Below are 26,337 nucleotides of genomic sequence, written 5' to 3' on the forward strand. Positions count from 1 at the left end.
TGTCTGCAAATTTATTATAATCATCCGGTTTCCATCAAAGCACTGAGATGAAGTTTAAATTTAACTGTGTGTATGTGAAACATAAAAATCAAAAAAGTATCATAGCTATAACTTATTGATTACCAGTATTATCATATTTGGTAAATTTATAATGTAAGTCTTCATCAGAAATAAAATAATTATATTGTCTTGGAGAGTGTGTTGATGGAATAAGCCAGTTACATGAACATGAAGTATAACTTTTTTGAAATAGGGGTGGAATAAGAGTTATATTAGCCATCTTCTTACACACAATTTTTTCTGGCCTAAGTTATTATTATGGTGCATAAAAACAATGCTATTCCCATCAATTAATTGGAAACTTTTCAGTTTGCCATCCGAAAGGTCATAATGTGATTGAAGTGTAGGCATTTTGTTGACTTGAGCTTAGGTCACACTCTTTCACCAGTGATTGGGAACTAGCATCTTACAAAGTGAGTGGTAATGAACTCCAACCTCCGGTCTAACTTCTGTTGTTGAGGGCTTGCATCACTCTACTTGCTAGTCAGTGGTGAGAAGGTGTACACTCTATCAGGATTTAATTCTTGGGACTTATAGGCATGTATATGTGGTATTCAGAGAGAATACATGAACTGCTTTTAGGTTGTAGTAATCACATTAATGAATAGCTGCAAATAAAAACAGGGCAAGTGTGATCACTAGTGACCAGACATTTATAGATGTAAGTGAGTGCCTGCAATATGCTAGACTTAGGGCATACAAAGAGAAATCATCTCCTGCCCCATGGGGTTCCTAGTATGGCAAGGGAGGTGGAGATATCAAAAAACTATGTACTCAAGGGTAAGTGCTGGGCTGGCACCATGGCTCGCTAGGCTAATCCTCCACGTGTGGCACCAGCACCCTGGGTTCTAGTCCCGGTTGGGGTGCCGGATTCTGTCCCGGTTGCTCCTCTTCCAGTCCAGCTCTCTGCTGTGGCCCGGGAGGGCAGTGGAGGATGGCCCAAATGCTTGGGCCCTGCACCCGCGTGGGAGACCAGGAAGAGGCACCTGGCTCCTGGCTTTGGATTGGTGCAGTGCGCAGGCCGTAGCAGCCATTTGGGGGGTGAATGAACGGAAGGAAGACCTTTCTCTTCTCTCTCTCACTGTCTAACTCTGCCTGTCCGAAAAAAAAAAAAAGGAAAAGGATAAGTGTGAGAGTGGTTCCCCCTACAGTGATAATGTGAGTGTTCCCCCTAATGTGTGTGTGTGGCGGGGTGGGGGGTAATGTGGGTTTGGGTATGTACATGTGCCCTCATAGTCAACATAATTTATCTGGGAAAACTTCAGGGGAAGACCTAAGTTGAATTTTTAAAAATACACAGGCATCCACATGGCATAGAGGATGTTGAAAAAGAGCATTGTAGATAAAAACAAAAATACACATCAAGGCATTGAGTCAAAAAAAGGAAAAACCATGCATATGTTTTAGGCTAATGAATTTGCCTATTCTGTCATTCCTTCTCATTCATTTATTGATGGTTTAGTCTTTGCTAGGTACTATCCTAATTGCTGAGGGTAGAGTGGTGAGCAAAAACATTGTCTATTTTGAGTGCTTACTTTCTAGTGCAGAAGTAAAATAATAAATAAATAAACAACTGGTATGCATATAATATAATGTCAGGTGGTTGTAAGAAGCTATAAAGAGAAATAAACACGCTGAGGGACTGGAGAATCAGCGGAAGAGCACTTTAGCTAGAGGAGGCTTCTCTGGAAGAATGGCTTTTTAGTAGAGACCAAAGGAAGCGAGGGAGCAAACCTAAATTTACCCATGGGAAATTTGGTCAAGGTAGTAGGAGCAGCAAGTGCAAAGGGCCTGGAGCAGGAGCAATCTTCCATGTTGGAAGAGGAACATGAAGGGTGGTGTGGCCAGAACAAAGTGAGGGAGAGTTGTAGGAAGGGAGATTATTGCAGTTGTGTAAGCCAGGGCAAGTGTTTTGGAACTTATTTTGAGGACTATGGGATTACAAGTTGTAGAAGGTTTGGAACAAATCTGTGATAAGCCATTCATATTTTAAAGGGATACTCTGGCTGCAGTATGAAAACAGACCATAACAAGAAGACCATTTGGTAAGTGATTACAGTATTTCTGGAGAGAAACTTGAAATAGAGTGATATGGTGATAGGTAGTGGCACATGGTATCATTCAAGATATCTTTTGAAGGTGTATCTGAAGAATTTGCTGATTGATAGTAGGGGCTTGAACACAAAAGTGACACACTTTTTCTGAACTGAAAAGCAAAGTAGAGCTGTTTTGTGGGGAGGAAACTCAAGTGTCTTGTTTTGAATATATTGAATTTGATATAGAATTAATAAGAGACATTGAATAGGAAAAGAAAACTTTGGAATTTAGGACAGGCCTGGACTGGAGATGTGAATGTGTGATTCATCAGTATACAAAGGGCATTTTAGGGCCACATAATTGTATTCAATTAATGTTGATACAGAAGAGAAGAAATTCAAGGAATACTTGCAAGCCTTTTGGTATGCCTATATTTAGTCATCATGAGCTGAATCCTACCAATTTTAAAATCCTACCCTTTTAGCTTAGGAGTTAAGATGTCCACATCCCATATCAGAGTACCTGGATTTGATTCTTGGCTCTGGCTCTGGACACCAGCAACCTGACAATGCAAATACTTGGAGGCAGCAGCCTTGCTCATGTGATAGGGTTCCTGACACTCACATTGGAGATCTGACTGAGTTCCCAGTCCCTAGCTTTCTGTCATGGGCACTTGGGGAGTGAATTGGAGGATGGTGATGGGGGGGGGACTCTTTTCTGTCACTCCGTCTTTCAAGTAATAAATGCATTTTTAAAATAAAAAATACACATAAGGTGTGGCTTAAGAGGTATAGAAAGTTTAGGAGAATGTGATAACACAGAATTTAAATGAAGAAGGTGTCAAACTGGGTCACATGGTGATAAAATATCAGGAATATGCACAGTGAAAATTGATCTTTAGACTGGGGAGTATGGAGATTATCTATAGCCTTGGTGAGTGGTATTAATGGAGAAGAAGATGTGAAGGTCTGACTTGAATAGGTTCAGGAAGCTGCAAAATGAGAGAGAGGAGACAGTGAGTATGAAAAATTATGGGAGTTTTGCAATAAAATTGTACTGAGCAATGAGGGAATGTGAGCTCTTGGGAGTATTGTTTTACATGAGAAATAGTACAGCATTTTTATATGCTGATGAAAATGATGTACTAGATAAGGAAAGCTGGTGTTGCAGGAAAGAGAGAGAGAGAGAGAGAGAGAGAGGGAGAGAGAAAGAGAGAATTTTAAGTGGCCTTCTATAGAAATGTGTTTATATTATAGGAAGGCTTCTCTGTAGAGAATAGATTTGGGAGCTCTTGTTTTAAGCAATATGAGATGTTGCAGTGGTGGCAAGAATCCATAACCTGGGGTGGCAGAAGATGGGTCTGGAAAGTTTGACCTTTTATAAATGTTTAATCTTTTAGCTTTAGCCTTTCTTGATTTTCGATTTTCCCTCTCAGGAATGATACTACCATTGTTGACTGGAGGCTGCTAATGGCTTTTACATTCCATGGGGTATTTATTAGAAGAGTCCAGATCTCATTGTTTTTGATCAGTAATATTTTCATGATAAATTTAAACAAATAATTTTTCATTAGAAAAATGTTATGTGCCTTCTTCTTTTGTAGAAGTACACAGAAATGGCTATTAGCCTGCCAAATCTAACTCCAGCATGTTCAAGTAATTGGGTCAAAGGAGATCATTAAGACTTATAGCTGATACATTGAATCTAGGAGCCACATGAGATGTTCAGGCATTGATTACTAAGGAAAAACAATGCTGTGGAGGGGTATTGTATGTGGAATCCAAAACCCTGGGTTGCAGTTCTGGCTCTGTAAATTACAAACCACATGAATTTTAATAAGCTTTGAGTGTTTGTATGAAATGCATGTGTGGCTGTCTTCTTGGAACCGTACCTACGGAATATATAAAATCTGTTCTCTTTATGTTAATAAATTTTTTTAAAAGAAGTAAGTGTGGTATTTCCTTCCTTATTTACATTCTAGAGTTGTGAAAAACCAGATAAGTAGAAGACACTTCATGATTAGTAAAGACTTGCATGTGTGTGTGTGTGTGTGTATGATAATTATGGATTGTGAAAAATAGCTTTTATAAGCCGGCGCCGTGGCTCAATAGGCTAATCCTCCACCTTGCGGCGCCGGCACACCGGGTTCTAGTCCCGGTTGGGGCGCCGGATTCTGTCCCGGTTGCCCCTCTTCCAGGCCAGCTCTCTGCTATGGCCAGGGAGTGCAGTGGAGGATGGCCCAGGTGCTTGGGCCCTGCACCCCATGGGAGACCAGGAAAAGCGCCTGGCTCCTGGCTCCTGCCAGGATCAGCGCGGTGCGCCGGCTGCAGCGGCGGCCATTGGAGGGTGAACCAACGGCAAAGGAAGACCTTTCTCTCTCTGTCTCTCTCTCTCACTGTCCACTCTGCCTGTCAAAAAAAAAAAAAAAAAAAAAAGTAGCTTTTATAAATACAGTTTTATGCTGCTTGATGTGAATAGCTTGGAAAAATGATCATTCACACTCCACTTCTTATGGTGTGAAGAAAGGTGATTAAAACATGTACATATTAATATTTTATTTTTTTACATACTTTCATGCAAAATGCATACATGTAAATAGTTTCATGCAAAATTCATACACATAAATACATTTGTTGGTGCTGAGCTTTGTTCTTACCTTTCCCCAGAAATTAGAATGTTTTTTGGATTATGGTTAATGAGACTGTAGAAATTTTGTGTTAGCCTAAGCTCCTAAATTCTTCCCTACAGAAAGTTCAAGTATGAAGATGAGCTCTAGATCCTTACAGGTTATCTCCCTCTGCACTTCAGCCGAGTCTCATTCTGTATCCCACAGCCTGGGGAAGAAATCAAAAATGACAGAGAGAAGAGAATGATGCAGTAGGTTCTACTGTTGTACTGCCTGCTGATCATAAAACATTTGCAGGTGGGAAGGAGATGATATCTAGTCTTGAGTGTTGTGATTTCAAAGGGATATTATCCACACTGGAATGTGCTTAGGAGATGATGACTAGTGGGTTTTGAAAACATGAGTCATAAGGAGCAGGTGAAGACTGTAAAGATATTTAACCTAGAAAACAGAAGTTGAGATAGAATATGATGTTCTGATTTTGAGGATGCAAAATTAGTTTTGATGGATGAATTTGAAAGGCAGCTCTGGGCTCAACAGGAAGTACAATGACTATAATTGTAGAGAACACACAATGGATGTTGTGGCTGCTTATCTCTTTCCAGTTCCTGTGATTATACAAGCAGATGCTGAATGTCTGTAGAGTTATTACAGAGAAATTTAAACATTTTGTATGAAGCATAAATAGTTGATCTAGGAAGTCTCTTCTAGCCTCAAAGGTTGTATCAAACACAAGATGTTATGAGAGGAAGTGCTCATAGATTTTCTGAGCTTAAGTTGAGGTGAGAGGGTAAGTGCAGTGGATGACAGAGGTGCAAGGCTCCGGTTGTAATAAATGGTAGAAAGGATGTTGAGTTTAGTTCAGAAGATGTATAGGAGTACAAAACTTGCCATTTCAATGCTCATGTCTGTAAGTTCCTGGGTATGTGTTATTCTGTCATTCTTTTCTGATTCAAGGGGTCAGAACAGTGTCATTAGTGTTTAGCTTGATCACTTCTAAATGACAGAAAAATTGTTGGCCTCTGAGACTTCTTATGTCTTCCCTCATGGGGTAAAATTAGCCATAAAGTAATAAAACCTCTAACACGCAGCTCTGAATAAGTGGATAAATTCAGTGGAAAAAGCGATTCATGGCCGTTTAATTAACAATAAGTCTATTTGACACACTTAACAGCTAACTGTGCTCGTAATGCAAAGTTAATGTTTTATGTTTTGACTCATAGATTGATGTTGCTGGAAGAAACTCTGGAGAAAATTTAGTCTTTTTATGGATGAGCAAGCTAAGGCTCAAAGAAGGAATCTTCTAATAGCATACAACTCATAAATGAGGCTAAGAACTAAGATTCCCACTCTCCATTGTCAGAGGCATCCTCTGCTCTAGCTCTCTGCATTTCCATTTGTCTTCTCAACTTGTAATTATCATGTTGAAATGATTATCTTTAAGTTTTCTTGGAAATAATTTTTTCTACAGCATTGCTTTTTATCTCTGTAATCCTGAAAACGAATTGGAATAATCTTTTGGAACTGACTCAGAGAAAAGATTCCCTATGGAGACTTTTCCCACCCTAATGATATGAAACCAACAAATATCAACTGACACAGTATCCCAAAACTCTATAAAGTGATGCACCTCCTGTATAATATTGCTGTCTCTACATGCTCCATGTGTTTTTATTTTTCTTTAAATTGACACACTTCAGAAAATTCAATTTAATAATATAATTCATTAGTAATAGTATTTGAGAACTTCAAAAAGTTTATAATGGGATTAAATTAAAATAGAAGTTGGTTTGGTAGAAAATAATTTTTGAAATCCATGAACAGTTTTTTCATAATATTCATGTCCATGAAATTTTCAAAGACCCGTCATATCTGTAAAATCACAAGTTTAATGTGCTGATTTTATTGAATATAAAAATTATTTTAATATTTGTGTAAGTTTTAAAGGTTTAACTTAAATGGAACTTGAAATCATTTGGGAAGTACTGAAGAGATGAGAATATTTCAACATACTCTCTGCTGATGTATAATAATAATTGATTATTCTCTATCCTCCCCACCCAATTACCAATTTCTCAGTAATTTAAGAGAAAAAAAAAGCCCTATCCCTTGCAGGTGTGTATATACCTACATATATGTATTTTTTTCTTTCTTCATAAGGGTAGAGGAAGTAGGGAAGTAAGGAGTAAAAATAATTTGTTAGGGCTGGCATTGTGGCAAAGCAGGTAAAGCTGCCGCTTGTGATGCCAGCATCCCATATGGATGCTTATTCCTGTCACAGCTGCTCCATTTCTGATCCAGCTCCCTGATAATGGCCTGGGAAGAACAAGGGAAGGTGGCCCAAATGTCTGGGCCCCTGTCACCCATGTGGAAGACTTGGATGAAGATCCTGGCTCTTGGCTTCAGCCTGGCCCAGCCCTGACCATCGTGACTATCTGGAGAGTGAGCCAGCAGATGGAAGATCTCTCTCTCTCTCTTTAGTCTTTCCATCCCTCTCTGTAACTCTGACTTTAAAATAAACAAATAGATCTTTAAAAAATTATCTGTTAGGAAATGAATACATCAGATCACATTTATACATTAGCTAATTATAAGGATTTCTTGGCTAGAAAAGGTAATTAAAAAGCATGAGAAATAAGTATTTCCTTCCTGATCCATTGTTTACAAATTCATTCTCATTAGAAATTTAAGATAAAAATAAAAGCTACCTGAAGAATTTTTTTCTGATAGCACGAAGAGATACACACAAATGCAAATAGACAAAACATTCCAAATTCAGGTTTAGGGACTTGAGTTAGTAGCGTGGGTGCTCTTATGTGATGAACAGCATTCCAGTTAGGTTGCAGGTGATCGTTGGAGCAATCTCTCTCTTAGATCTCCCTTTTCTGTTTGAGCTCCATTTACAGAAGCATTTTTAAAATGAGAGAGAGAGAGAGAGAGAGAGAGAGAGAGAGAGAGAGAAACACACTCTCATTGGCTTTTTTATTCCCCAAACACTGGCAGCAGTCTAACAGACTGACTGGCCATGGCTTGTTGCCAGGAACTCAAACCAGGCTTCCAACATAGGTACATGAAACCTATTATTCTACTGAAGCCACCACCTGCTGCCTTCCATGGTATGTGTTAACAGGAAGCTGGATTCAAGAGCTGGAGTCAGGAGTTAAAGCCAGATGTGAGACATGGGAGTCCTAAACAATAGCATCTGCTAAACATCTGCCCTTCAGCTAGGAACTTTAACTTAAATAAATTTACAGTGTTTAAGGCTTATTTTTCTTTTTTTTAAGATTTATTTTGTTTATTTGAAAAACAGTTACAGAGAGTGGTAGAGACAGAGAGGTTTTCCATCCACTGTTTCACTCATCAGATGGCCACAACAGCCAGAGCTGCACCAATCTGAAGCCAGGAGACAGGAACTTCTTCCCGGTCTCCCACGCCGGTACAGGGTCCCAAGGACTTGGGCCATCTTCTACTACTTTCTCAGGCCATAGTAGAGAGCTGGACTGGAAGAGGGGCAACCGGGACTAGAACCCGGCACCCATATGGGATGCTGGTGCTTCAGGCCAGGGCTTTAATCTGCTGTGCCACAGTGCTGGCCCGTGGCTTATTTTTCTAATCAGTGTATATAGTTTCTTGTCCTCCAGTCCTAAAGTCTTGTTGTTTTATTCTAGTGTATTATTCAATATTATAATTTGCTAGATGTGCTTTGACATGAAGGCTAGAAGGCACTATAAGACAAGGAAGACCCATGTCTCTAATTTGTACAGTGCTTTAAGCTAGACTACTGGATGTACCTCAACTCTGTTTTCTTGAGACATGTAGAATTTTATATTTATTTATTTTATTTTGTTTAAGGACTACAACTTCATGTATTTAATATATGCAGATTTGGGAACATGATGATTCTTTCTCCCCTATCTCCCTTTCACCCATACTTCCACATTTCTTCCTCTTTTCCTTTCTCATTCTTATTTTTTACAGAGATTGATTTTTCAGTTAATTTTTATGTTGATAAAATTAGCCCTATATTAAGTTGAGATTCACCAATTAGTTCGAAGAAAAAAAAAACAAAAATAAACAAAAAAAAAATTGTTCTGTTCCTGGCCAGTCAAGGCAAGGGTTTTCTAAATAAACATATCTCAAAGTGTTAGTTTTGCTCCTATATATTATGTTTTAGGTAGTGTATTAGTTGCCATAGATTAGAGAGACCAGTATTTGTCTTCTTGTGACTGGCTTATATCCCTAAATATAGTAGTTTACAGTTGCATCCATTTCTTGAAAATGAAAGGATTTCTTTTTTTTAACCACTGTGTAGTATTCCATAGTGTATGTATACCATAATTTCTTTATCCGGTATTCAGTTGATGGACACCTGTGTTGATTCCATGTTTTAGCTATTATAAATTGAGCTGAGATGAACATGGGATACATTTCACTTTTCCACATGATGATTTCATTTCCTCTGGATAAATTTCCAGGAGTGAGAAGAGAAGGCTGGATCATATGGTGGGTCTATATTCAGCTTTCTGAGGTACCTCAGTATTGTCTTACACAGTGGCTGTACCAGTTTACATTCCCACCAACAGTGGATTAAGGTACTCTTCTCCTCACATCCTCACTAGCATTTGTTGCTTTTAATTTTCTGTATGAAGGCCATTCTAATGGAGGTGAGGTGAAACCTCATTATGGTTTTGATTTGCATTGCCCTGATGACTAGTGATCCTGAACATTTTCTCATGTGTCTGTTGGCCATTTGAATTTCCTCTCTTGAAAAATGTCTGATCAGGCCTTTGCCCATTTCTTGACCAGGTTGTTTGTTTTGTGGTTGTTTAGTTTCTTGAGCTCTTTATAGATTCTAGATGTTAATCCTTTGTGAGTTTCATAGTTTTCAAATATTTTTTCCCATTCTTTGCTGTTTCTTTTGCAGTTTGATGTAATCCCTCTTGTTAAATTTGACTTTGACTGCCTGTGCTTCTGGGGTCTGTTTGAAGATGTCTTTCCCTATGCTAGTGTCTTGTAGGGTTTTGCCAATGCTCTCTAGTAATTTGGTGGTATCATGGTGTAGATTTAGGTCTCCTATCCTTTTTGAGTGGATTTTTGTGTAATGTGTAAGGGTCTTGTTTCATGCTTTTGCCTGCAGAGATCCAGTTTTTCTGGCACCATTTGTTGAAGAGACTGTCTGGGAGTTGATTTTTGCTTCTTTGTCAAAGATAAGTTGGTTGTAGATGTGTAGATTAATTCCTGGAGTTACTATTCTGTTCTATTGGTCAGCACATCTGTTTTTGTGCCAATATCAGGCTGTTTGGATTATATCTGCCCTGTAGTATGTCTTGAGGTCTGGTATTGTGATACTTTCAGCTTTTTTATTGTTTAAGATTGGTTTAGCTTTTTTGGGTCCCTTGTGTTTCCATATGCATTATAGATTCATTTTTTTCTATATCTGAGAAGAATGTTGATATTTTGCTTGGGATTGCATTTAATCTATAAATTGCTTTCAGTAATAGGAACATTTTAAAGATATTAATTCTTCCAATCCATGATCATGGAAGATTTTTCCACATTTCATGTCTTCTATTTCTTAATGTTTTGCAATTTTCATCATATAGATCTTTTACATCCTTGGTTAAGTTTATTCCAAGCAATTTAATTTATTTTTGTAGTTATTGTCAATGGGATTGATTTTAGAAGGTCTTTCTCAGCTATGGCATTGTCTGTGTATACAAAAGCTATTGACTTTTGTGTGTTGATTTTATATCCTACTGACATGTAGCATTTTTGTGAGGCAAACATCATTCTCATATATCAGAATAAGAAGCTGGAGATATGAGGGTGAAGTTGCTTGTATAAATTACCACGACCTAAGATAGAATCAGGTAATACCTTGCAAGTAAAATGCATTAGTTTTATTTTTTTCCATAGAAACCTTTTATTTAATCAGTAAAAATTTCATAAGTATAACTTTAGGAATATAGAGATTCTTCCCACAATACCTGTCCTCCCACCACCAATCCCACCCCACCTCCTCCTCCCTCTCCATTCCCAATCCCATTCTCCATTAAGATTCACTTTCAATTAACTTTATACACAAAAAAACAACTCCATAGTAAGTAAAGTTTTCAGCAATTTACACACATACATATAAAATATAAAAACTGTTTGAGAACAAGCTTTATAGTTAATTCTCAGAGTACAAATCATTAAGGACCTAGGTCCTACATGGGCAGTTAAGTGCACAGTGACTCCTGTTGTTCATTTAACAATGAACACTCTTATGTATGATGTCAGTGATCACCCGAGGCTCATGACATGAGCTGCCAAGGCTAAGGAAGCCTTTTGAGTCCAAAATCTCTGTCAGTATTTAGACAAAGCCATAAGCAAAGTGGAATTTCTTTACTTCCTTCATAGAAAGGTACATCCTTTGATGACCCCATCTTTCCACTGGGGTCTCACTCACCAAGATCCTTCATGTAGGATTTTTTTTTTTTTGCCACAGTGTCTTGGCTTTCCATGCCTGAAATGCTCTCATGGGCTTTTCAGCCAGACCAGAATGCCTTAAGGGCTGATTCTGAGGTAAAATGCATTAGTTTTAAACCAGTGCACCTTCTGCATGCTGCAGCTGCCTTCAGAATTTAAAATTTTTATATTATTAAATTATGAAAGCTAAAAACAAAAAGAATTGACCTTGGGCACATCTGTTTCTAAGAAGTTGTTTTGAATTTAAACTCCAAAGATGTTTACTGAACTATTTGGGGCTTTACAGTAGAAGACCACTGTCTGCAGAGATCTTGGGCTTATGAGAGCAGAGAGGTTTCCATATGTAAACATTTTAATATAAGGCAGGATGTATTATAGGGCTAGTATAAACAAAATTCTGTGATGGAACAAGGAGAGAAATAAATAAAAATAAAGAATTCAGAAGAATGACTATGAAAGAAATTCAGTAGTGCTAATACATTCTTTTTGCATGGATAACTCTTATTTTTAATGACTATTACATACATATTGCATACAGAGAAGTGCATAAATCATAAATTTCTACTGTGGGCTAGTTTCACAAAGTGGTCACACCCATATAATCATCCTAGAGGTTAGAAAACAAAGTATTATCCACATCCTGGTAGCTCTTTTTATGCCTCCTTCCTGTATACCTTCCCAAGGGTAGCAATTATCTTGCTCTGATACTATAGCTTTATTTGCCTATTTTAAAACTTTAAGTGAATGAAATAATACAGATCTTTTGTATCTGGATTGTTTCTTTGAACAATTTTGGTGAGTACTTAACGAATATGTGTTTCTGATAGGAATATTCTGAGAAATGGCTTTGCAGAGTCATGGAATATGCCTATGTTCATAACACTTTTGATAGAGAAAAATATGGATGACAGAGGATTTCACTGAAGGAGGAAGAACCAATTTATAAAGACCTGTAATGGACCATGGAGAGAATTCAGAGTGATGCTCAGTTTGGGTGGCTGGAAAATGTTGTGTTTGAAAGATAGTTTTGGAGAGAGACAAGGAATAATGGAAGATTTTTGAGAAGCTTGGAGCTACTATGGAAGGATGGTTGTATCAGTTAGAAAGGCATTCAACTTCATGTTATAGAAAGCTTCAATGTTATAATGAGATGGGGATTGTTTTTTCTTAAACAGTAAGAAGTCTGGAAGGAAATGTTTTGTTGCTTTTCACACAGAACTCAATAAAGCCCACTAGGATCTAGGAGCTGTCTCGCTCTGTGGCATCCTTAGCATGTTACTGTTTTCATTCTTACTTGCTGTCTTGTAGCCTCAAGATAGTTGCCTCAGATACAGATACCAAGTCTAAATTCAAAGCAGCAGGAAGGCTGTAGGGGAGTAAAGTTTTCCATACAAAACTCCAAAGACTTTTGCCAAGTCTTATTACCAAAACCGGGATACCCCTATGTATAAGTGAGTCATCAAAATTGAAGCATAATATTATTAAATTTGGTGTGCCTTGACTATGATCCATTGCCTAGACTTAAGTACATTGTTGCCCTGGGACTGGGTGTGCTTAGTGAAGAAAAGGATCTAGATTGATTTTTTTTTTGTCTTTCATAACTGTGATGGCCTCAGAGTGATTAAAAGGGGAGTAGTTTTCATTTAACATGCATTTCATTCATATACTGAATTAGGAAAATAAATTCTTATAGAGAAAATTGTTGTATCATTCCATTTGATGATTTAAAGTTTGCTGTCTTTTTTATTCTTATTATTTTTGTTATTTTTATTGTTAATATTAGTGACATGACTAGGTAAATTGTAGGTGCTGTGTCTCAAAGTGAGTTTGCCCAAGCACATTATCAGTTTCATAAAGTGATTTTTTTACAAGAATTTCCAGAATAAAGTGAAATCTTAGAGCAGGCAAGCATTGTGAGCTGCTGCAATTACAGGCAGAGTGGTGTAAAGAGATTTCTGATGCATAAATTAAAACATCCCATCATAAGGCTAACAGATCCAAAATAGCCCCAATTTCGTCTTTCATGTGATTTTATTTCTTTCTCTAACATGCAGTTGTTGATTGCTGTCAAATGAATTTGTCATAAAATCGGTGACAGATGACCAGTGCATTGACTCAAATGTTGTGAAAAACCTCCTATGTATTGCTAGACAAAGAAAAAAGTGGTCATATGGGAGACTTTTGTTTTAAACAAGTCTTAGAAATCAGGTCAATCTATAAATTCCATCTTCTAGCAGTATATTTCTGACAAGTAGCAAAATGAGATGCTGGTTATTAAAGTTCTGGTAACATAAACATACTTCTGTTTCTTGTTGTCCCTATATTATTCTGTTTGGTGCCATGGGGGCTGTATTAATTTGTAAAAGGCTAAAATTTTCTGTATGCGGTGGAACTAACAGGAAACAGCAGAATCACAACTGTGTTACGACCAGTGTGGAGTGAATAAAGGTAAAATTAATGGATGAGAATCTTGTTTCACAGAGTATGATGAATCTGTTCTGTTCAGTAAGTTTTGTTCAGGGGGAGGAAGAAAAATTAAGGGATTTGGATGTGATTCAGTGATACAAATCAGACCTGGGTTCAGAAACATTTCCATGTCTCTGTTTTCATATGTGGTTATTAGTTGTCAATGTTATATTTCCATATTAGGAAACATTCCCCATATTATTTCATAATTTCATAATTATTGTTCCCGTTGGTGTGTTTCAAGACTATGTGTAGAACCAATAGAAGTGTGGTTAATTAATGAACAGATTTCATTATTTTGAGGGATGTTGCAGACTCACAATATTAATAGGCTTAAGAAAACAGCACATGAAAGGAAGCCGTAACTCATAGTTAGGTAGTTGGGTGTTTTGGGGGGAGTAAGTTAATTTGTCATTTTTTTCCCATTATGTAGTCTAAGATATTCCAAATCACAGTGTTGGGCTGAGAATCTGAAAGCCTAACTTTTCATTCACTAATTCAGATATTTACTGAGAAGCTTACCATGTGCTGCTGTTTTAGGTTCTGGAAAAAAAGGTAATGAAGAAGTTAACATTCCTGACCCAATGGTCTTACATTCCTTTAAAAGTGCATAGTGTTTTCATGATATTTTTTGTGTGATTTCTAGGCTGATGAGAATTAAGAGAAAACTAGAAATAGGCTTTACTTAATCTCAACCCAAGAGGTTGCATGTAACATACAATAAGGATTGTCCATTCCTTAGTTTTAAATTGGCAAGTTATAAATAAAGCACTTTAAGCAGCATGTATGTTTTTCCTAAAGAATTTGATTGTATGTACAGTACCCTACACCCAAAAGACCGATCAGTCACTTCAATGGTAGATATAAACAGTTCAGGGTCCAAGTATGAAAGTGTCAGAGAGAAGCCAGGTCAAACAGGTAAGCTCAAGACCAGGCATAATGGTTCACAGTACTGAAGCTAAGAACTAGGCTACAGGTGAGTCAGACAGGATTAGTTTATGGTTTTTTTTTTAAAGATTTTTATTTATTTATTTGACAGGTAGAGTTAGAGAGAGAGAGAAAGAGAGAGAGAGAGAGAGAGAAAGGTCTTCCTTCCGTTGGTTCACTCCCCAAATGGCCACAACGGCTGGAGCTACATCAATCTGAAGCCAGAAGCCAGGAGCCAGGAGCTTCCTCCCGGTCTCCCATGTGGGTGCAGGGACCCAAGCACTTGGGCCATCCTCCACTGCCTTCCCGGGACACAGCAAAGAGCGGAACTGGAAGAGGAGCAACCAGGACTAGAACCTGGCGCCCACATGGGATGCTGGTGCCACAGGCGGAGGATTAACCCAGTGTGTCACTGCGCTGGCCCTGATTAGTTTATATTTCATATCTAGGTGTGGTTTTGTAAGGACAAATAGACAAAGCAATTGGCATTGATAAGTTAACAAATTTCAGGTTTAGATAAAAGGTTCAAGTTAGGCGTGATCTCTCCCATGATTTGAGGATGCACTAAGGATTGTTTCAACAATCCCTATGAAGAGGTCACAAAATAAATGTGTGTAGACATTTACAACGGGTGAGAGGAGTGAACAGGCTAGTTCTTAGGCATTGGGGAATTGACAGAACAGTCTCAGATATGAGATTACAACTTTGAACAGAGGAAATGGAACTTCTGCTTCCCAGCTCCAGCCAATGGGTTCTAGGTTGGAGTGCAGGCTCAATGTTACTGAATCTTCCAGAGATCAATCAATCAATCAAACAAAAAAACTCCAGGGATACTGAGATTCCAGACATTTCAGGTAAAATCTCAGAATTTTAGCTAGTCAAATTAAAGCATAAAACACAGTTTAAAGCAGTGCCTTGGCTCTCTGACTCCTTTTAAGGTAATTTTGGCCCTGAATGAAGGCTGTATCCTTGTGAGTCCATGAGTCCTTGGTGTTTATGTAAATGGCACATCTAGTTATTTTTCCCACTCAGCCTGATATTCTTAAAATACAAATTAGGTCATGTTTTTTACTTCTTGTACTCTTCAGTGGTTCCCTATTCCACTCAGAGAGAAGTCAAAACTCTTCGATCTGGCTTTTGAGGCCCTGAATGACTTGCTCCTTGTTAACCTCTACAACTTGACCCCATGCTACTCTCCTTGCTTACTGTTTTCTAGACACATTATTCTTTTCCTTCCTAGGTCATGCAAACTTTTCCTATATTAGAGGCTTCTGTTTTCTTTTCCTCCTCTGGAATAATTTCTCCTGCCACCCAAATTTGTTCTTGGCTCACATGGCTCATTCTTTCATATAGGGAATGTCTTAAACAATATATATTCCAAGAGGCTTCTACAGATCATTTGCTGTCAACTGTTTTTCCTACTTACTTTAATTATCTTGGGACCATATATTGAATGCAAGTGAAATTATTTAAAACAATTTGCTCCCGTGTGCACAATCTATCTCATTCTTTGACTATCAAGTCCCTTGGGGCTAGAAAGCACATTCATCTCCATCACTAATGTTAACTCAGTATCTAACACACAGTAGGTATTGAATAAATATAAATGGATGGGTCTCACAAAAGAAAATTTGAAAGATTTGTTCTTGTTTATGTTGAATTTGTGCTGGATTCTTTGAACCTAAATTATCTAGAACAGTGTTTCTTAAACTTAAGTAAGGTATTCACTTCTTTCAATTAAAAACACATATTAATGGCCATCCAGTGGCAGTCTAAATTATTATTACATATTATATGCAATGATGTAGAATTCTCTTGTTTATAGTACTTGTAAGATTGTAAGTTTATAAATTAAACTGTGAAGAAGTCTACACAAAGCAATTCAACTCAAATTAATATATTCATTTAATATTACAGATGATATATGGATGACATAAAATCGCCTTACTTTGGAGAGAGCAAGATGGTGGAACAGGGAAGGAGCTCACTGCTCTAGTCTAGGGGAAGATAGTTAAAAATTTGGAGAGAGTGCAGTCTCAGGGAAGAGTTAAGGAGAAAAAGGCAGAGGAAGCACCACACAAATTAGAGGGACACTGTGGATCTATGTGCAGGGTGTGGATGCACACAGCTCAGGACCCCAGCAGCCAAGAGCTCAGCGTCAGCTTTGGAGAGAGAGATGAGACCATACTACAACAGCCAAGCTGCTGGGGATAAAGCTGTCAGAAGAGCTTGGCTTGAATTTGGCTTAGAGCCCTGTGTGGGACAGGATACCTGCCAACCTAGAGGGAAAATAAGGGGGCATGTGTCCCTCCCAGACCACCCTGCACTGGCATTCTGTAACAAGCTGAGAGAGGGCAGGCACAATTTTGGACATAAGTAACAGTTGTGTCTACGTGCCCAGCAGCCAGCCAGGAGAAGATGCCTGAGTCTGGTTGGAAGAATTGACAGGGGGCTGGGTGCTCATGACTGTGGGAGCCCTGTGTGCTGGGACTGTGAGAACACTGTGGCTGCATGTGAGGGCGCAGGGTGTGGCTGGGTCTTTGGGCAGTCACTGTGGGCAGCTCCATATGCTTGGAGCTCCCTGATTCCCTGGTCAGGGTCATTGTTGCAAGATCCATGCTCACACTGAGAACTGCATGGAATATTTTGTGTGGTTCTTGTGGCAGCATGAACGAATAGTATACCCACTGGGATTAGCAACCAGGCATTGGTCTCCTTGGAGGAGAGGTGAGCATGAGGCTATGCCAACAGAGCAGATTAAACCTCTCTTCTGATAAAAAAAAAAAAAGATTGACCACACCCAATTTGGGTGTCACCTTGGACATGCCCCTCACCATGGAGCACTGAACAGAGTTCCCTGGCCACACTCAGCGCACGCTTCAGTGTATTCACTGAAACAGCAGATACTCCACTAACCCACAGAAGCATAGTCCAAAGATAAAAGCCATCATGGGGGCGGGGGGTCAGGGAACCAACAGGGATCTCCACAAATGCATAATAATAAATGCAGCAATTCAACAAACATGAATAAGGAACACAACAACACTTCAATACTAGAATGTGAAAATGAAGAGATCAAAGAAATGCCAGGAATGGAATTTGAAAAATTGATCATATGATTACTTAAAAGTAATCAGAAGCAAATCCACAAATTAAAGAAATATACACATGATATGAGTGAAAATTTCTGTCATGAAATTGAGATTTTAAAGAGAAATCAGGATGAAATATTGGAAATGAAGAATTCAGTATATCAAATAAAAAATGTGGTGGAAAGCCATAACTATGAATCACAGTTAACTATGAATCAGCAGACTCAGTGAGGCACAATAAATAATATTCGAGTTAGAAGACAAATCTCTGGATATTTTATAGTCAGACAAAAAAAGAATTAATTAGAAAACTGAAAATCAGTAAGGAGATTTATGGGTTACTATCAAACAACCCAGCATTCAGATCTTAGGAGTTCGAAAGGCATGGAAAGAGAGAATGGGTTAGAAGGTCTTTTTAATGAAACAATTAAAGGAAACTGCCATAATTTGGAGAAAGAAAGGGACATCCTAGTATAGGAAGCACCATAGAACTCCTAATAGACATGACCAGAAAAGATCCTCACCACAACACATTGTAGTCAGACACTCCACAGTAAAACATAAAGATTGTAAAATGTCCATGAGAGAAATGCCTGATTACTTTCAGAGGATCTACAATTAGACTCACAGCTGAGTTTTCGTCAGAAACTCTACAGGTTAGGAGAGGATGGTGAGATATATTCCAAGCCTTAAGAGCTGTCAACCCAGAATACTGTACCCTGCAAAGCTCTCATTTTCTGCACTTATCCAGCCTTACAAAAGTTCCTTAAGATTGTGCTACACACAGAAACACAGAAATGGTCATCACTATGAAGGAAGGTGAAGGCAGAAAATCTCCCAGTAAAAGTACAAAGGAAATTCAAAGTAAACAATAGGAATATTTATGGAAAATGGCAGCACCAAGTCATTTCTTATCAATAGCCACGTTGACTATAAATGGCTTCAACTCTGCAGTTAAAATATATAGACTGGCTGAATGAATTAAATAACAAAAGCCATCTATTTGCTGCCTACAAAAAACACATTTCACCAAGAAAGATACCCACAGACTGAAAGTGAAAGGATGGAAAAAGATATCCATGCTAACAGAAACCTAAAAAGAGCTGGTGTAGCCATCCTAACATTAGGCAAAATAGACTTTAACACAAAAACTGTTGAAAGAGGCAAAGAAGGGCACCATGCAATGATTAAGGGATCAATTCAACAGGAAGATATGACTATAATAAATGGATATGCACCTAATTATAGGGCAAATGGCTATTTAAAAGAAATGTTAATCGATCTGCAGGGAGACATAGACTCCAATACAATAGTAATGGGGGAATTCAATACCCAATTTCAGCTATGGACAAATCAACCAGACAGAAAATCAGCAAGGAAACAACAGTTAATTGACATAATTGACCAAATGGACCTAACGAATATCTACAGAAATTTTCATCCTTTTTATCCTATCAGTTGCAGAATAACCATTCTTCTCACCAGTGAATACAACTTTCTCTAGGATATGCCATTTGCTAGGCCATAAAGCAAGTCTCAGCTAATCCAAAAATCAAAATCATATGCATCTTCTCTGACCACAATGAAATGAAACTGGAAATTAACAATTGAAGAATCTCTAGAACAAATGCAAACACATGAGGACTTAACAGCATACTCCTGAATAAACTGTAATTCATAGAAGAAATCAAAAACTGTTGAGGAACTTTTTTTCCATACCATTTGTTGAACTGTTTACTTAGTATAGAGTTAATCTTCTGTGTATAAAGTTAATTAAAAATAGATTTCAGTAAAAAATAAGAATGAGAATAGGAGAAGTAGGAGGAAGAAGGGTGGAGGGTGGGAGGGACGATGAATATAGTGGGAAGAATCACTATGTTCATAAGTTGCATTTATGAAATGCATGACATTTGTATACCTTAAATAAAAGATTCCTGGGGGAAAAAAGAAAACAAAAATAAAATAAAATAAAATAAAATGGGAAAATGCCTCATTTTAGAACTCAATAAGATATGTTTCTGTACTTAATATTTCTGTGTTTTGTTTCAAAAATACTTATGCAGGACATACCTGTCCTCATAGGTATGTTGAACAAAATCATATTAATAATTTCATGATTTTGTTTGTTAATTAGGATAACTTGACCTCATACATAATTAAATCTTTGGCTGCTAGAAATCCCAAAATACTAAGTTTAGTTATATCAACCAAAATCTTTTTTTTTTCACTTGGAGGTAAAATTAGTACAGCGATGTTATTAAAAACTACATTAAAATAGGTGAAATACCTTAAGGCATTCGGATCTGGCTGAAAATCCCATGAGAGTATTTCAGGCATGGAAAGCCAAGACACTATGGCAAAAGACCTAAATGAAAGATCACTGTAAGTGAGATCCCAGTGGAAAGAAGGGGCCATCAAAGGAGGTACCTTTCTCTGAAGGGAGGAGAGAACTTCCACTTCGATTATGGCGTTGTCTAAATAAGGTTGGAGTTTGTGAACTCAGGAGGCTTCTATAGCCTTTGCAGCTCATGACAAGAGCCTTGGGTGATTGCTGATGTCATAAATAAGAGTGTCAATTGTTAAATCAACAACAAGAGTTACTGTGCACTTGCTCCTCATGTAGGACCTCTTTCCTTACTGTGTTGTACTATGAGAATTAATGGTAAAACTATTCTTCAAATAGCACTATATACTTTGCTGGGATTGGGGAAAGAGAAATTGAATTTTTACTATTGATTCTTACTGTAAGTGAATTGTTGCAATAATGATATAATTAGAGCCTGGATTTCTTTTTTTTTTTTTTTTTTTTTTGACAGGCAGAGTGGACAGTGAGAGAGAGAGACAGAGAGAAAGGTCTTCCTTTGCCGTTGGTTCACCCTCCAATGGCCGCCGCTGCAGCCGGCGCACCGTGCTGATCCGATGGCAGGAGCCAGGATCCAGGTGCTTTTCCTGGTCTCCCATGGGGTGCAGGGCCCAAGCACCTGGGCCATCCTCCACTGCACTCCCTGGCCATAGCAGAGAGCTGGCCTGGAAGAGGGGCAACCGGGACAGAATCCGGCGCCCCAACCGGGACTAGAACCCGGTGTGCCGGCGCCGCAAGGTGGAGGATTAGCCTATTGAGCCACGGCGCCGGCCCTAGAGCCTGGATTTCTGAAAGATATCTGCCTATGAAATGAAAAACCTTGTTATTGCTGAGCCATACAAACTTTTGAGATTCCAAAAGTCAGGTGATTTATCTATTTTCTCCATTTGAATAATCACAGACAACTGCTTCTTCAATGTACTTATTTAATCTTACTTTTAGTATGATGAAAAAAACCTTGGTAAAACCTAGAAACATTTGTTTCTAAATTTTATAACATTGATGCTTTAAATTCACTGTACAGATACCCTAGAATATGTCTACTTGAAAATAGATAAACACACATACACATATGTGCATTATTTTTATGTGACATTTATGGATGACTACCTGTAGGTATACATATAAAAGTTAAATTTTAGAATTTCATGGACACTCTCTACAATAGCTTTACCTAAGTTGGAAAATAACGAATTAGAAGATCCCATTGTATTCCAACTTCTAGACATCAAGTCATTGACTATAGATGATGGGGCTGTAGACCAGTCTTGAAACATGTAGACTCAAGATAAAAATATAAATAAGAAGTTGACACTTCCTTTAGGAAATATATTATCTTTTAACTGAGCTCTGATGTGGAGAAGGGTCAACATGTTTGACAGTTCTGGGGATACCATCACAGCATTTCATGGGACTCTGCTTCAAGATATTTCATTTCTCACAAATACACTATGACGAGTACCCCAGGGCTATGAGGCATGGGCTTGTATATTATGACAGGGAGAATGCAAAATGTTCACCCACCCCTGTGGTAGTTGTCTTTTCTCTTTACTTAAACAAACCTGCACTTTTCTCAATTAAACTCTCAAAACCGTTTTTCCAATTTGATATGGTATAAGTGAGAATTCTTCCTCATAGAGATACTCACACCATAAAAGTTTTATCCTGGCTGTGATAAATATTTCAGTCCTACAGTAATAAAGTGGAGTAGTATGGGCTCTATTTTATTTTGTGTGGCAGTGTGTGAGGTGTGATCAGCATCTCTTAATCATTAATCACATGACCTAATCATTAATCACTGGACTGAAAGCTCTGTGTGGCATATCAGAATCCATAGGGGGTTATATGATAGAGCAAGTTCTAGATCAATAAAGGCAGATTTTTTTAGAAGAATGGAATGAATTCCCTGGATTAAAAGAGGACCTTCTTGTTGAGGTCTATCCCGATGGGGCTTTTCCTATAGTCACTCATCTTTGGAAACGCCTCATAGAGTAACTCTGTGGTTTTGCTTTACTCACAGGACTTATTCTTAGGTCTGTGGGAAGGAACTACAGGACAGTTCAGTAGTCAAAGTGTGAAAGACCTAATAGTTTTTTTTTTAACATTAGGTATTGGAATACCCCAGATAAGTATTTTTGAGTGATGGCTTAGGAAAAAAATACAGCCATTTAGATGTGTGTGTGTCAAGAATCAGGCAAGTACATCTACTCTATAAAAACCCAAGAGTAAATTGCTTGAAGAAATTATATTCCAAAGATTTTAGGTGGAATTTTAAAGTTATTATGTAATTCAAATGAGGATTAACAGACCAGAAATTGTGGGCTGAAACAACACCGTGAATGAAGAATCAAATTGTTCAAAAGGGCTTGAAGATTTAAAAGAGCTAACTAGATTACTTTGGACAGTAGAAGGAACTGCAACATGGGGACTTACTTAAATAAAAATTTATTATTAGCTGGCGCCGCGGCTCACTAGGCTAATCCTCCACCTTGTGGCGCTGGCACACCGGGTTCTAGCCCCGGTTGGGGTGCCGGATTCTGTCCCGGTTGCCCCTCTTCCAGGCCAGCTCTCTGCTGTGGCCAGGGAGTGCAGTGGAGGATGGCCCAAGTCCTTGGGCCCTGCACCCCATAGGAGACCAGGAGAAGCACCTGGCTCCTGCCATCGGATCAGCGCGGTGCGCCGGCCGCAGCGCGCTGGCCGCGGCGGCCATTGGAGGGTGAACCAACGGCAAAGGAAGACCTTTCTCTCTGTCTCTCTCTCTCTCACTGTCCACTCTGCCTGTCAAAAAAAAATTTATTATTAACTGTAAATAGTTTTGCATTATGTTATACCGTATAAAAATAAACTTTACACTGGTTTGTAGAAAAAAAAAGAGTACCTTTTACATGGAGATCAGAATTTTCATATCTCAGTGCTGATAGTAGAGTGCCCTCTCAGAGAAATACTGGCCCTAACAGCTCTCTCCACAGTGCCCTTCCTTTTTAAGTCAACAAGCCTGAGACAGAGTTTGTCATCTCCTCTATTTAACTGGGCCACCTGCAGGTAATATTCATTTCTCTCGGGAGTATAATGTTTCCCAGTTCTTCTAGGCTCGAAGTCTTGAACTTGTTTTCAGTTCTCACTTAAATTTTCTTTCGTGTTATACATTGCATATCATTAACACTTCTGAGGTGTTTAAAAGTTATCTTAACAAAGTTCATGGAAAATGAAGTTAACAAAAAAACTATGAATGGATTTCAAAAATTTTTTTGCCAAAATAAATTTATCTTCCCAATGCATTTTTCACAAGCTATTTGAAGTATCCTCATATTATGCTGCAGTGATTGCTCTAAAATGTAATGGTTCCTTCATATCCATGGTAAAAAAAAGCTAAAGCATTGAGGTCATTTGGCCTTACAACAATTTTTATTTTCTGCTGCTATCCAGCATAACCCATGTGATTGTTAGATGGATTACTTCTCTGGCTTTGCCCCAAATAAAACACACTTATCCTCTAGGCTACTGCTTACCTGTTTTTGCCTAAGCAGAATGCATTTCAGCTTCCTTTCAACTAATCCACGTACCCGTTAGGCTGTGCCTTGTTGGCAGTTGACATTCGAATGATAATTCCTTGGTTTAAACTCTTCTCATTGTTTACACATATGGCTAATAAAACAAATTCATTGCTTCATTGTAACAGTCATGTTTCCCTTCTGTTATTTATTCTTATTTTCTAGAATACTTGTTTGTGAATTGTCCTTGTTTCAGTATCTACCATATTTGAGTGTGATTTATTCCCCAGGGGTTGTTGTGTTGGAGGCTTGGTCCCCACTGTGGTGATACTGTTGTGGTGACCTTTAAGAAGTAGGCCTGATTTCTGGCATGGAAAACCAAGATGCTATGGCAAAAAATATTCTACATGAAGGATCTCTGTGAGTGAGACCCCATTGGAAAGAAGGGGCCATCAAAGAAGGATATACTTTTCTCTGAAGAGAGGAGGGAATTTCTGCTTTGCTTATAGCCTTGTCCAAATACTGATGGAGTCTGTGGTCACAAAAGGCTTCCATAGCCTTGGCAGCTCATGGTAAGATCCTCAGGTGATCACTGATGTCATAAATAAGAGTGTTAATTGTTAAATGAACAACAGAAGTCACTGTGCACTTACTCCCCATGTAGGACCTCTGTCCTTAATGAGTTTCTCTGAGAATTAACTATAAAACTTGTTATCAAACTACATTTTATTTGTTGTGTGTGTGTGTGGGTGAAAACTGTTGAAATCTTTACTTAGCATAGAGTTGGTCCTCTGTATATAAAATTAAACTAAAAATGAGCCATAATGAAGAATGGGATGGGAGAGGGAGTAGGAGGTGGGATGGGAGTTGGACTGGGGGGACAGGTATGGGAGAAAGAACCACTATATTCCTAAAGTTGTACCTATGAAAAATGCATTCATTAAATAAAAGCTTTAAAAAAAGAGGTAGGCATTGTGGAGGCGGTGTGTGCCCTCTGAAGGGATTCTGGGGCCCCAGGCTCTCTCTGCCTCCTGTCTCAGGTTAGGATCTCTTGCTCTTGCTTGTGCTCCTACCATGATGACATCTGTCATTAGGTCCTCACCAGAAGCCAAATCAACAGGGCTGCCGTATCTTAGACATTCATCATCCACACTATTTCCTTTATAAAGTTTGACAGCCTCAGGTGTTCTGTTAAAATAATGAAAAACAGAGTAGTGTAGTTTCTTCAGGAAATAGAACCATATCCAATATAGTCTGCTCATAAGGGGCCTGTGGTCCAGTAAGTGAAACAAGACAATGTCCCATGTTTTGCTTTTAAAAGCAAAAAGCTGTAGGAAGGGTGGGACATTTGAACTGGGCTTTAAGACATTGGTAGTCTACAAAGCCTGCTTTATTAAAAACAAAAGGGGGGAATGTTAGTAAAATGGTGCAGTCTTATCTATGAAGCGATCTACACCCTGACACCATCCTAGGCTCTAACCCCTGCTGCTATTGCTGGAAGCCAGGTGGCCACATGGCCCAACCACCGGTGTCAAGCTCCACCCCCATCCTAATGGGATTCGCTGCTCATATTTCCCTGCCTGCCCCCTGGCAAAGTTTTAAAGGACCTGCTCCTGAGCATGTGTCTCTGTCTTTCTCTCCGTCTCCATCTCTGTGTCTGTCTCGCTCTTACACTCTCCTTGTCCCTCTTTTCCTTCTTCGCCCCTTCCCTCCAGTCTGTCGGGTTTCCCCCCAATAAACTCTTTCCCTTAAAAAAAGACATTGGTAGTCAGTTAAAAATAACAATAATTTGTAAAAGGATGTGTGTAGATTTTAGATAGGCAAAGAAACAGTATTCCTTAGAGGAGGAATAATAAGAACTAAGACAGGCAGGTGGTTATATGTGTGTGTATGTATAATTAATTTTCTTGCACACATTGTACTTGGTTCCTTTCAGATTCTAAAACACTAATAAGCCTTCAATCTCTTCTGTTATTGAGGTACAGGACCCAAATGTGGACCCTCATAAGGATCCCTGCACTGAGATGCATCTCTTCACCATTCTCAGCAGTGATGAGATTGGCTAGTGCTAATGACAGAATGTTAAACTTTCAAGAGACCCTGTTAGTTGCAACTTGTAAATATCATCCTGCCTTCTTCATATTACCTCTTCTTAACCTCTTCATGTTAGGACAAATAAAAATATGCTTTTATATTCTGCAAACTTTAGGATTCAGTTTTTTAGTTTCTAGGTATCAACTCAGTGAACAAAACACAAGGTGTAGTTGTAAGGATACTTTTGAGGGGAATTTACAGATACTAGGACTCAGCTGACTTAAGCATCAAGGTGATTATGTGGTTCATTTTACTAGAAAATCTTTGCAATTCTGTCATCAAAACTCGATTTCTCTTTACCTTTTACTCTACTGTCTACAGTGTTACTGACTTTATTCCTGGCCTGGGTCCCTTTGTGGCTACAGATAGGATGCCTCCTGGAGCTAAATGAGACTACACCCAGTTGGTCAGTGTGGGTACCACTGAACAGAACTCAAGAAATCATTTGTTCATTGATTATCATGGGCCCAGTTTACCTTAAGTAAGTAAGGCACATGGGTTTGCCTTTATGGATATAGCTGAATTAGAACCTGGCCTAACTGGGGAAATTGGTAAATCCTTTCAAAACACAATGGCTGCTTCTCAGTGGATATGGAGAAGTAAAACAGGGTCCATCGTACTTCAGGTTAATTAATTATTTTAAAACATGTAAGCCATTTATACTTTTAAAATTTTCAAATATTTTTCTTCAGAAAACATGTCAATATGTGT

At 38.4% G+C, this 26,337-nt stretch overlaps 1 protein-coding gene and 1 non-coding gene across 3 annotated transcripts in view; both read left to right on the forward strand.

The window, feature by feature from the left end:
• The window catches only part of FGF12 (fibroblast growth factor 12), a 596,324-nt gene that overhangs the window by 201,553 nt on the left and 368,434 nt on the right, over positions 1 to 26,337 (forward strand). The gene's annotated exons all lie outside the window — the stretch shown is intronic.
• On the forward strand, positions 21,971 to 22,102 carry LOC127483083 (small nucleolar RNA SNORA18). Its single transcript, XR_007909049.2, has one exon. It is a non-coding gene; the product is annotated as a small nucleolar RNA SNORA18 (small nucleolar RNA).

Source organism: Oryctolagus cuniculus, chromosome 4, assembly GCF_051225735.1.
Source record: "Oryctolagus cuniculus isolate XC-2025 breed Fujian yellow rabbit chromosome 4, ASM5122573v1, whole genome shotgun sequence".
NCBI lineage: Eukaryota > Metazoa > Chordata > Mammalia > Lagomorpha > Leporidae > Oryctolagus > Oryctolagus cuniculus.